Source organism: Schistocerca serialis, chromosome 8 (genome assembly GCF_023864345.2).
Source record: "Schistocerca serialis cubense isolate TAMUIC-IGC-003099 chromosome 8, iqSchSeri2.2, whole genome shotgun sequence".
NCBI classification, from domain to species: domain Eukaryota; kingdom Metazoa; phylum Arthropoda; class Insecta; order Orthoptera; family Acrididae; genus Schistocerca; species Schistocerca serialis.
This window is the reverse complement of record NC_064645.1, coordinates 402,608,477-402,621,969: the sequence shown is the minus strand read 5'-3', so window position 1 is coordinate 402,621,969 and position 13,493 is coordinate 402,608,477. Positions and strand designations below refer to the sequence as shown.

At 46.1% G+C, this 13,493-nt stretch overlaps 1 protein-coding gene across 1 annotated transcript in view; it reads left to right on the top strand.

The window, feature by feature from the left end:
• The window catches only part of LOC126417035 (ras-responsive element-binding protein 1-like), a 465,403-nt gene that overhangs the window by 263,473 nt on the left and 188,437 nt on the right, over positions 1–13,493 (top strand). The window contains exon 3 of the mRNA XM_050084927.1: positions 11,689–11,723. The gene's annotated coding sequence lies outside the window, so the exon portion shown is untranslated. The remainder of the gene's footprint in view (positions 1–11,688; positions 11,724–13,493) is intronic.

The window sequence follows — 13,493 nt, the reverse complement described above, 5'->3', positions numbered from 1 at the left end:
AATATTTATTTGTTGATGGCCACATATTATATAAAGATGAGGTCTAAGTTATTCGTACAGTAATTTCATTTTTAGTGCGGACTGAGTGATTTGTGAACGTGTTATCATAAGTTATAGTTTACCTGCGTGACAGTATCTTTGATGTGACAGCTAGTGAGTGTTTAATGCAACGAAAATAGTGACAGAGATTACACACTTTAGATCTCCCGCCTTCTCAGTAGTACTGAGAAACTTTAGTACTTTTGGCCAGAATAAAAAGAGAAGGTAATCAAACTTCGTGGCGGATCAAAACTCAGTGCTGGACCACTCCTCGCACCCTGAACCTTGCCTTCCGCAAGTGGCGAAGCCCTTTGCGACTGAATTGTCCATGCAGGACGTACGACTCACCATCAAAGCTTGCGACAGTATCTTTCTCCTACCTCCCAAACTTAACAGAAGTTCTGCTGCATTATTTGCGGGACTCACACCCGTGCAAGAAAGGACACTGCGAAAAAATAGCTGAGCCACAGACTAGAGAATTCTTTGCAGAATGCGCTCCGTCTTCAGGCCACAAGTGGCCCATCGGTACCATGCGACCGCCGTGTCATCCTCGGCTGAGAAGGCGGATAGGAGGGGCGTGTGGTCAGCACACCGCTCTCCCGGTAGTTATGATGATTTTGTTTGACCGGAGCTGTTACTATTCGGTCGAGTAGCTCCTCAATTGGCATCACGAAGCTGAGTGCACCGCGAAAAATGGCAACAGCGCATGGCGGCCTGGATGGTCACCCATCCAAGTGCCATCGTTGCAGAATGAAATTTCGAAAATAGGAGAGTGGTACCGGCGGAAGCTAAACTCTGAAGGTGGGTCGTGAGATGTACGTGTATAACTCAGTCCTTAAGAGAGTCCCCAGCGAAAGACAAAGTCCCCGATTCGAATCCGATCCCGGCACACGGTTTTAATTCGCCAGGAACTTCCAAAACAGCGCACACTCAGTGCAATCGTTGTCGTAACGCAGAAACGGAGCGATTTATCTGACGTCCAAAATGGCATGATCATTGGCTTTCGGGCCAAGGGAGGAGGCATTTCCGAAACGGCTAAGTACGTAAAATGTTAGCGTGCCGCAGTGGTTTAGGTATACGGTGCATGGTAAAATTGGCGCTATCCAAAATCGGCGCCGAGTCGACTGTGATGTACCATGGGCCATAGGTGACAGGGGTGAATGAAAACTGCGGAGATGGCTAAGGGCGAATAGACGTGCATCTGTTGAGCAACTGACCGTCCAGATGAACCAAGGCGCTACCAACAGTGTCTCCTTAACGACCGTTCAGCGAACGTTGCTGCGTACGGGCCTCAGCAACAGGCGCCCGTTTCGTTCATTGGCGACAAAGGTGGAATTTGCACGCCTGTAGCTCAACTGGATGTCCACTGAGCGGCAACGGGTGGTACTTTCAGGCGTGTCACGTTTCATGCTCCATCAGACAGATGGCCGTTGGCGTGTACGGCGTGAAATGCCTGACAGCGAATTCCTTGCAATAATCGTCGGCGCGATATGGTCTGGGGAATGTTTTCGTGGCGTTCTCTGGGTAATCTGGTTATTCTGGAAGACACAATGGGCCAACACAAACATGCATCTATGCTTGGGGACCTTCTCCACATGCAGCTTGTTTTTCCTCAGCCCGCAGTGTACGTGCGTGATTCAAAGAGGACCATGATGAGTTTACCGTATTCTCGTAGCCACCAAACTCCGCGGAAATGAATCCAATCGGCAATTTTTGGGACCACGGATCCTCAATCGAAAAACCTAGGGCAGCTGGCCACGGCATTAGATTCGGCATAGCTCCACATCCTTGTCGGTACCTTCCAGAACCTTACTGACTTAGCTCCTGCTCGTCTCGCAGAAGTTCGCGCTGCAAAAAGTAGTTGCTCAAGCTTTTGACAGGTGGTCACATTGATGTGACTGGACAGCGTAGAAGTAATGGGGCGACTACAGGCTGATTTGGCTCAGATTCATCCCTAAAAGGATGTGTCCTGGCTCCGTACTTACAACCTACACTACTGGTCATTAAAATTGCTACACCACGAAGTGACGTGCTACAGACGCGAATTTAACCGACAGGAAGAAGATGCTGTGATATGCAAATGATTAGCTTTTCAGAGCATTCACACACGGTGGCGACACCTAAAACGTACTGACATGAGGAAAGTTTCCAACCGATTTCTCATACGCAAACAGCAGTTGACCGGCGTTGCCTGGTGAAATGTTGTGATGCCTAGTGTAAGGAGGAAAAATGGGTACCATCACGTTTCCGACTTTGGTAAAGGTCGGATTGTAGCTTATAGCGATTGCGGTTTATCGTATTGCGACATGGCTGCTCGCGTTGGTCGAGATCCAATGACTGTTAGCAGAATATGGAATCGGTGGGTTCTAATATGGAACGTCGTGCTGGATCCCAACGGCCTCGTATCACTAGCAGTCGAGATGACAGGCATCTTATCCGCATGGCTGTAACGGATCGTGCAGCCACGTCCCGATCCCTGAGTCAACAGATGGGGACGTTTGCAAGACAGCAACCATCTGCACGAACAGTTCGACGACGTTTGCAGCAGCATGGACTATCAGCTCGGAGACCATGGTTGCGGTTACCCTTGACGCTGCATCACAGACAGGAGCGCCTGCGATGGTGTACTCAACGACGAACCTGAGTGCACGTATGGCAAAACGTCAGTTTTTCGGACGAATCCAGGTTGTGTTTACAGCATCATGATGGCCGCAGGGAGCTTAGCTAACATAGCCCTGTACATGACGAGTTAATGTTGGAGTTCGGAGCTGCAGTGCGACCCGTGGCAAAACTCTGCATTTCAGCAGGATAATGCACAGCCGCATGTTGCAGGTCCTGTACGGGCCTTTCTGGATACAGAAAATGTTCGACTGCTGCCCTGGCCAGCACATTCTCCAGATCTCTCACTAATTGAAAACGTCTTGTGAATGGTGGCCGAGCAACTGGCTCGTCACAATACGCCAGTCACTACTATTAATGAACTGTGGTATCGTGTTGAAGCTTCATGGGCAGCTGTACCTGCACACGGCATCCAAGCTCTGACTCAATGCCCAGGTGTATCAAGTCCGTTATTACGGCCAGAGGTGGTTGTTCTGGGTACTGATTTCTCAGGATCTATGCACCCAAATTGCGTGAAAATGTAATCACATGTCAGTTCCAGCATGATTTATTTGTCCAATGAATACTCTTTTATCATGTGCATTTCTTCTTGGTGTAGCAATTTTAGTGGCCAGTAGTGTATAACCGATTATTCGCTGCTCATTGCCTACCTGACGATTTAATGCGTCCGTAGCAGCCCATCTAATCAACGAAACGTTGGGCATTAACAGAAAGAGCCACAAGTCAGAAAGGACGTACTGCTGCCTCGCTTTCTCGTTCCAAGAACCTCACCACTCCCGGCACATTCGATACCGAGTAAATGGCGAACTGTCGACGTCAGTGTCTGCGACGCCGCCTTAGGCGGGCAGGAGGAGCCCCTGCTTGGGTAAGGCGACCCGCTTCAGTGAGGGTGGATTCGCGTTTCGACACGACACGGTCTGAGCCAGATGGTGCAACGCGTCGCAGTCCGCTTGCTGTATCAGGCCGGCCGCTTACAAGCGGCGCGTCCGTTTCCCAAACAAACACCTGTCAACGGCGCTGTGTGCTGCGTGTGTAGATACGCGTGGAGGCGGAGGCGTGTAGCCGCCGCCCAAACACCGCGAGATACCACGGCCATGCGCAACACCTCTGACGTCACGCGGCCGCAGGTGGATGTCATTAAAAGGACTACAGGCGACTCTCCCCACGTCCGACGTCACGGCCTAGCAGAACAGCGCCTACTAGTATTATCCATAATCGCTTCATTGCTTATCCGAGTCGTGTCTCTCCACAGTAAGCACGATGAAGCTCTTTATTCGAGGAGAAGTGATAAAGTTTTGATTATCACCACGAAAAAAGTCAAGCCGTTACCATGAAACTTGATAGTGATTTTAGTCCTCTACATATTCATTCTTCAAGGTGACACATTTTCCCCACCGACGGATAACATGGCAGATTGTACACTACTGGCCATTAAAATTGCTACACCAAGAAGAAATGCAGGTGATAAACGGGTATTCATTGGACAAATATAATATACTAAAACTGACAAGTGATTACATTTTCAAGCAATTTGGGTGCATAGATCCTGAGACTTCAGTACCCAGAACAACCACCTCTGGCCGAAATAACGGCCTTGATACGCCCTGGCACTGACTCAAACAGAGCTTGGATGGCGTGTACAGGTACAGCTGCCCATGCACCTTCAACACGATACCACAGTTCAACAAGAGTAGTGACTGGCGTATTGTGACGAGCCAGTTGCTAGGCCACCATTGGCGAGACGTTTTCAGTTGGTGAGAGATCTGGAGAATGTGCTGGCCAGGGCAGCAGTGGAACATGCTCTGTGACCAGAAAGGCGCGTACAGGACCTGAAACATGCAGTCGTGCACTATCCTGCTGACATGTAGGGTTTCGCAGGGATCGAATGAAGGGTAGAGCCTCGGGTCGTAACACATCTGGAATGTCAGTGCGAACAAGAGGTGACCGAGACGTGTAACCAGTGGCACCCCATACCATCACGCCTGGTGATACGCCAGTATGGCGATGACGAATACACGCTTCCCATGTGCGTTCACCGAGATGTCGCCAAACACGGATGCGACCGTCATGAAGCTGTAAACAGAACCTGGATTCATCGGAAAAAATGACGTTTTGTCATTCGTGCAGCCAGGTTCGTCATTGAGTACACCATCGCAGGGGCTCCTGTCTGTGATGCAGCGTCAAGGGTAACCGCAGCCATGGTCTTCGAGCTGATAGTCCATGCTGCTGCAAACGTCGTCGAACTGTTCGTGCAGATGGTTGGTGTCTTGCAAACGTCCCCCCATCTGTTGACTCAGGGATCGAGACGTGGCTGCACGATCCGTTACAGCCATGCGGATAAGATGCCTGTCATCTCGACTGCTAGTGATACGATGCCGTTGGGATCCAGCACGGCGTTCCGTATTACCCTCCTGAATCCACCGATTCCATATTCTGCTAACAGTCATTGGATCTCGACCAACGCGAGCAGCAATGTCGCGATACGATAAACCGCAATCGCGATAGGTTACAATCCGACCTTTATCAAAGTCGGAAACGTGATGGTACGCATTTCTCCTTCTTACACGAGGCATCACAACAACGTTTCACCAGGCAACGCCGGTCAACTGCTGTTTGTGTATGAGAAATTGGTTGGAAACGTTCCTCATGTCAGCACGTTGTAGGTGTCACCACTGGCACCAACCTTGTGTGAATGCTCTGAAAAGCTAATCATTTGAATATCACAGCATCTTCTTCCTGTCGATTAAATTTCGCGTCTGTAGCACGTCATCTTCGTGGTGTAGCAATTTTAATGGCCAGTGGTGTAGTAGAACAGATTTTGGCTCTTGAGGAAACGTTCCAGCTCGAATTCCACCTGCTCATCATTCTGGAAATGTGTACCACATGATGGCTGTTTCATACAAGGAAGGAGGAAGAAGAAGCCATTGGATGCCATATGATGAGAATACTGGCAGGGAATGAGGAAAAATTATTTGATAGCCCAACAAAGCTGTATGCGTGACGGTGTCCTGTGCAAAATGAACTAGGAACGTTGTGGAGGAAAAAACTCCCACTTTCGACAGCTTCTCGTGACGCTTTGTATCACAGCCACCCGTAATATCGTTATGAGATTTCGATAACAGGCTCCTGTGGTGGTTTGCCCCTTACGAGAATAATCTGGTAGCTGCTCACCAAGGCAATACTAAAAGTCTGTAATGTTAGGATGGTCACCTTTTTCGGCGATGGCGATCCAATCGGATCCACTGTAAATTTTGTTCATATGTGACTGGGTACTACTGATACACCCAACGCTCGTCCATTGTCGTCAGGCGGCTGAAGAAAAAAAATTGTTCAAATGGCTCTGAGCACTATGGAACTTAACATCTGAGGTCATCAGTCCCCTAGAACTTAGAACTGCTTAAACCTTACTAACCTAAGGACATCACACACATCCATGCCCGAGGCAGGATTCGAACCTGCGACCGCAGCGGTCCCTCGGTTCCAGACTGGAGCGCCTAGAACCGCTCGGCCACTCCGATCGGGGGCGGTTGAAGAACTCATCTGTATTGATCTGACGCAGCTTCAACGTTTCCGCTTCTGTCGACGGGCTTCTTGAACTGGTACGAACATTCCACGGCGATCTTTTGTCGTGCAAGATGCTGAAAACTCATCTATCGCTCATTTTTAATTTTTCCATAATCACCTCGATTGTAACACGCATGTCTTCGAACACCAACGCCTTCACTTCTGTTGCAGTTCCCGGTTCTTCACAGAGAAATGGGCAGTCAGCTCGTTTTCGCAATTCAGAGTTGTTTGGCCACACTGGAAGCATTTGAACCACTAAACGCTGTGTGATATGACGATGCATTGCCGTACATTTCTACCAGTTCAGTATGGGTTTCTTCATGTACGTGTCCACAGCCCAGAAGAATTTCTGGACGACAAAACCATTTTAAATAACTACGGTAGCCTATGAAATTATTTGCGCGAGATGACCTTTTATTGCATCAATAACAGATTATATTACTGACCAGTCTCGGCACATGGACATTATCAAATGTAGATGTGCCGTGATAAGCGTGCTTGAAGCTTCCTGACACATTAAATGTCTGCTGGTCCGGAGCTCGAACTGTCGTCCACCTTTGCCTTTGACGGGCAAGTACTCTACTGACTCACAACTTTATTTCTACCGGTACCCAAACTACCCAGAATTTTTCCTTCCTTGCAAGACTAGCACCAATGGAAGAAAGAATATTGCGGACGGATGGCTTAATCGCAGCCTGGAGGATGTTTCCAGAGGGAAATTTTCACTCAGCAGCGGAGTGTGCGGTGATACGAAAATTCCTCGCAATAGATTCGAATTCGGGAATTTGACTTCCGCGGGCAAGTGCTCCACTGACTTTTTTCATTTTCTTCGTGAATCTTTTTTCTTATTTACTATCTCCTTAAGAAAAAAACCTTTTCCTCCTTATTTCGTGTTAAAGATTGGGAAAAAGTAAATGAATATTTAGGTATTGGTACTATCACGATCTTTTTGTCGTTTTTTTAGGTCTAGACGTCGTCCACTTCAGGCGTTGGCCCGTAACAGCCATACTACCCCCAAAACCTATCCAACCTACAAATAAAAACAATATCTAATGTCACCGCCACTTTCACCCTAAGAGCTAACTAGGACAGATTTTTACCACCAATTTAGGCTCTGCTCACGAGCAAAAATCAAACACGGCTCCGACCGTTTTGTAAAACAAAAGAGGAAAGGAAGACAGAGTACGATGATTTTTTTAAAATTTTTCTTTCTTTCATTCTTTTTCTTTTTCGTCCGGGGTGTCCACAGCATGAAAATGTCCATAAAGCAGTATTTGTGAGACAATGGTTTGTGGACAATAACATTCCTGGAACGGACTGGACTACCCAGAGCCGCGACCTGAACCTAATGGAGTGCTTTTCGGATGAGTTGGAATGTCGACTTCACTCCAGACCCCAGCATCCAAACCGCTACGGTTTCTGGTTTCGCCTCTTGAGGAACGATCGGTTGCCATACCTCCTCAGACTTTCAGAGACCTCCTTGAAAGTGTTCCTAACATAGTTGAAGCTGTGGTAAAGGGAAAAGAGGACATTACCCATATTAATGTCCACTAATAGGTGTCCGGATACATTTGATCAGATATCGCGCAATGATTAACTACAGTGACTTAGTAAACAAATATCTATCTTGACTGCAATTTTAGAGTTGTAGTCTTCCTATCCTCCTTCCCAATTACAATAATTTTCAGTTTTGAGATTTTGGCTTAAGCATCTTAATGTGTAACGTATGCTCGCGCAAATAAATAAATAAATAAATAAATCTTAAAGGTCTGCACATTTTCCATTTGGACTTCACATCTGTAATAGTTAAGCCAGTTATTGCTCAGGTTGTCTGAAACTCTTATTAGGAACACCATCACATCTTTTTCCGATACTGATATGTGGATCATAATATACTGTAAGGACAAGTCCTATTATGATGTAGCGTGATAGTGTCCCAGGGCGCGAAATTAGCTAATAGCTACATAATTAAATAAAGTGTTTATTTAACAGCCAACACGGAAAAATTACTTCCTTTACGAACGTTACAGTGTCTGTGGGCCCACATACAGGGTCCGGAAAAACAATTTGACCAGATATGTAGGACAGCATGAAAACACCAGACAAAGAAATTTGAGTATAGGAATCTGGGGTCGCAGCTGCATATTTTCGACCTTAAACGGACGTAACTGAAATCTTAACATATGGGCGTCTTTACTCAAATGAAATGTAGTTCCCGGAAAACGTACACGTAAAGGAAATTTCTGGACGAACGAATCAACACGGTGAGAATAAGAAAAACTTAAAGCGGTACATACACGTGTATCGCACTTAGCTGACGTACCATACAGCTCTTCTTTGAAAATGAAAACAATCATGTTTCCATGTTTCATATGTCCTAAAAGGGTCAAAGTAAATGAATGAGTGTGCTCTTGTACAAAGACTTGCCACCGCCACCACTTAATTGACATAAGTATATCGTAGCAAAGCCGGCCGGGATGGCCGAGCGGTTCTAGGCGCTACAGTCTGGAACCGCGCGACCGCTACGGTCGCAGGTTCGAATCCTGCCTCGAACATGGATGTGTGTGATGTCCTTAGGTTAGTTAGGTTTAAGTAGCTCTACGTTCTAGGGGACTGATGACCTCAGAAGTTAAGTCCCATAGTGCTCAGAGCCATTTGAACCATTTTATCGTAGCAAATGTTCAAACTGGCCACCGTTTTCACGCCGGCATAGCGCTATAAATATTCAACTGCGACCCCTAGTACCTACACTCAGATTCCTTCGTTTGATGCTGTCTTTCTGTCCTACACTTTTGGTCAGATTGTTTTTCCGCAGCCTGTATAAAACAGAATAATAGACAGGGTGTTCCACTATTCCTATTACAGGCTTCTAGGGATTGTAGAGGGTACTTAGTTAATATAATTTTCATAAGCATCCCATGTCCGGAAATATGCCGTTCGGATGTAAAATAAGTTTGAAAATCGGACCACTTTCAAGTCTCCCGCTTCACTGTACGCACGCAGCGGAGACGATGATATCTACAGAAGCTATTCCACGTGGCGACTACGTGCGAGGCATACCTTCATACACCCGGTCCACAAACCCTGGAGTACGCTGAATAATTTCTGCTGCTGCACAGATACAAGGAGTTTTTCCGACTGTACAGGGAGTCTAATACGCAAGAAACTTCACATGGCCTACAAGAAGAAGTCAACAGGAGTTAAATCTGAGTTGATCCACCGCTGTCCATCCTACACTGTGTGTTTGGCTGAGATGTACGCGGACGCCTAGAGCAAAATGCGCTGGCGCACTGTCGTGTTGGAACCACGTTTTCTGACGAAATGATAGTGGCAAACCTTCTAGCAACACCCGCAAGTAGTTTTTGCCCTCTTCTCAGTTCGTGAGCGTCTCGTGAAGCGGGAGATCCTAAAGTGATCCGATCTTCAAACTACTTTACGAAGGGCGTTTGAAAAGTCCGTGCAAAGTCCGAGAGATGGCACCACCGGCGCGTATCGAGGTCATGTTTAGTTAGTAGCATCTTTGGAAAGAACGAACACCAAGTTTCAGCCATATTGGTCTATTCCTTTGTGTTTGACATTCGCATGAATTTCGTGTGGTGATTAAATATTACTTTATGAAAGGTAAAATGCCTCAGGAGACTAAAGAGAAGCTTGATAAACCACCAGCACACACCTCAGCAGTTGTGGTCGCAAAATTAATGGAAATAGGATTCTAACTCGTTTCGCATCCCCCCTATTCTCCTGACTTGGCTCCCTCCGAATACTATTCGTTCCCCAATTTGAAGAAATGGCTGACGGGACAAGGATTTTATTCAAACGAGTAGGTGATTGCAGCAACTAATAGCTATTTTGCAGACTTGGACTATTCCTATTATTCGGAAGGCCGGTCTGACACTATCAAATTTCTTTTTCAAAAATTTGATCAAAGATGTTATCAAATATTCCGTCAAATATATTTGACAAAGATCTTTGACGTAGGGCTAGAAGGGGTATTACACTGTCATCATATTTTTCGTCAAAGTTCAAGATGGCTGACAACAACTTGTTGTTAACCGCAGCAGTTGCATGTACCACAATTGCACTGTGTGCACATGCGGAAGAGAAGCGGGGGAAATAAAGGAAACATACCTGGGTGAAGCCGTGGGTTTTACAACGACACAAGAAAAGCATTCAACAAAACTTGTTACGTGAGCTTACAGTGGAGGACGTCAAGTCGTACATCAATTATTTAAGAATGGATGAGCATACATTTCTGTATGTGCTCAATGAAGTGTATCCTCATATCACAAAGCACAATATTCACTTAAGAACTGCTACATCTGCAGAAGACAGGCTCACTGTAACACTCCGATTCCTTGCTACAGGAGAGGGTTAGGTTAAATTAGGTCAGGTCTCCAATCTTCGTAATCTGTTTTTGTATTCAGCGTGCCTCACGTTGTAAAGCGCCTCATCAGCTTCATACATCTCTATTAATTCTGTAGTTGTCGGCACACACCAATTGTATTTACTGGCGATGTTTATAAAAACGCTACAGACGACAGAATGCAGCGATGCTAGCGCTCCATGTGGTAACATGTCACATTGCAGTGAACAGAAGACAAGCGACTTCTTTGATCAAATCTACAGCGAGGCCCTAGATTTGATCAAATATTGGACGACATTTGTCAAAGTTCCCTATTACACAATCAAATATCTTTGACAAATATATTCGACAAAGATATTTGACAAAGAAATTTGATAGTGCAATACCAGCCGAAGGGATCAAGAAATTAGAACAGCGATGGACGAAGTGTATAAATCTAAAAAGGAGACTCTGTCGAGAAATAAAAAAGGTTTACCCCAAACACGTAAGTAGTTTTTATTTTTGCACGGACTTTTCAAACGCCCGTCGTGCATCCAACCGGTACTTTTTCAGACAAGGGTTTGTTATCAAAACCTCTACAACCCCTGTAAGTCTACTATAGGAACTGTGAAACACCCTGTATACCACACAAAAATAAGTGAAAATGTAGCGAGTGATCGCAGGGAGCTTAGTTGCACTAACACAGCCCTGTACATGACGAGTTGATGTTGGAGTTCGGAGCTGCAGTGCGAGCCGCGGGCAGCAATACGACAGTCGTCACCGCATGCCGGCTGTTGGTTGGCCCACTTAGACCGCACCCTCTGCAGTAGCAGCCGTAACAGTTTTGGAGAACTGGACGGCGTCTGCTGACGAAGCGAAGGCAGTTCGGTCCGCCGGTCCATCGACGAAGGCGCGCCCTGGCGGCGGCTCTGAGGAGTGTACAAACAGCGACATTCGTGTCGTCTGCCCCACGTGCCTGTATTGATGCCTGCTGGTGAAAGCCGTCTCTGGTTTCTCAGCCAGTGGACCAATGACGGCAGGGCTACGGACTGTATCCCCGCAGGCGCAACTGCGACTAGTAATGTTCTGTACCGTTCACTCAAAGCCTTCGTTTCTGCTTTCAGGTGCCGTTCGACAACCCGGAGCGCAACACAAACAGGTAAGTCACATCTGTTCTCAAGTCTCTCTCTCTGGAATCGCAGTTGAACGTACCATTTGTTTATGTGATCAGTCAAGAGGGCAAACTCGTCGATGCCCTGCGAACAGGTCAAAACGGCAGCGATGTAGTCCACCTCTCTATGGTTGTGGGATCAGATCAACAAGCAGTGCAGTCAGTGTACAGATACGCCGCCCTGAGAACGCCCACACACCAGTTACTTCTCGGTTAAACGAACGAAGACTGGGAAACTTACTGACAGATTAAAACTGTCTGCAATATCGAATTCGTGGCATCGGTCTCGAAAGGTCAAGTTCCGAGTTCGAGTCCCGGTTCGGCACACAGTTTTATCCTGTCGATAAGTTTCAAAACAGTGCACATTCCGCTGCAGAATGAAATATTAATGGTTAAGGTTTAACAGCACATTGACCATGAGATCAATAGACTGCGCAAGGATGGCTCAGCAAATCGTGTTACGTCCTTCCGAGGGAACCATCCTTGCGTTAAATATAGGAAAACCGCGAAAAAAAAATCATTTGTGCCCAGAGCCATAATCACTGGGCCACATAGCTAGAAACTTTATCTTGTTTAGATATGCTTTATGTCTCACTTACTTGTCCCGCGCTTCACTTATCAGCAGGTGTACGAAGTCTTCACATGTAGTTATCCGCCAAACTTTCGTGTGCTGTAGCATAAGTATATAGATTAGTCCCGTGTGCACTGGAACACCGCTATTTTGTGTTCCTTAGGAAATACTTAGATTCCTGCAAGTGCATAATTCTCACGAGCACTAAATCATCGGCTGCTGTATGTGCATTGAAGTTTGCTGTGTAAAAATAAGCTCAGCCACATCGGTTCACTGACAAGCGCTCATTGCGGCACCTGGTCTTACTACGAACAGAACGGAAAAGGAAACTTACTTCTAGAAACGAGTTATCCATTGCAGCTTCTCTCTAATTCAACAGACAATGTGCTAACTGTTGTGTTTCTCTATAAATTTACGTGTTGTATCGTACAAAGGCTAAAGTTAATACTAGCGTGAAAGTAGAGTGTTGTTTGAATGTGGGTGAAAATAAGTAATCTATCTTCTCATAAATACGCCGAAAGGCACTGTAAGGCGCGTATAAAAGGATATTTCACATCATTATTGCCGGCCATCATTCCTATTCCATTCGCGTATTTGGCGAGTGAAAAAAAAATTGTAAGGTTCTGTTCGTCCATTAATGTCTTTTCTTCTCTGTAAGAAGCTTAGTGTGTTGGCAGCAAAATTTTCTTCGAACACTGATTCGCTAAATTTACCCAACAGGGTTTCGTGAGAACAACATTGCCTCTTGTTCAGTGATTCGCATGTAACTTGCCCGAGCACTTCAGTTACACTTTCGTAGTGGCTGTACCAACCTATTACAAACCTAGAAGCGTGGTTTTTTAATTCATCCGGTGGCCCTTGTCATGCGCATTTGATAAGGACTCCAAACACTGGATCAATCAATACTGTAGAATTTGTCGCGCGAGTGTCTTGTATGCTATTTCCTTACAGATGCACCGTACTTTGCCAGAATACTCCCAATAAATCTAAGTTTTCCATTCATCCTTCCTTAATATTGACTTTACGTGGTAGTCCCATTTCACATCGTTTCTCAGTATTGCGCCTAAATACGACTTGCTCGGGTTGTTTGCCACGAATTTGGCGATAAATTCGGCTTTGCTGCTGTCATTCCGTGATAGCCAATACAGCTTGAAATCGGGTGTGAAATTCAAACTAGGTAAAAAAAA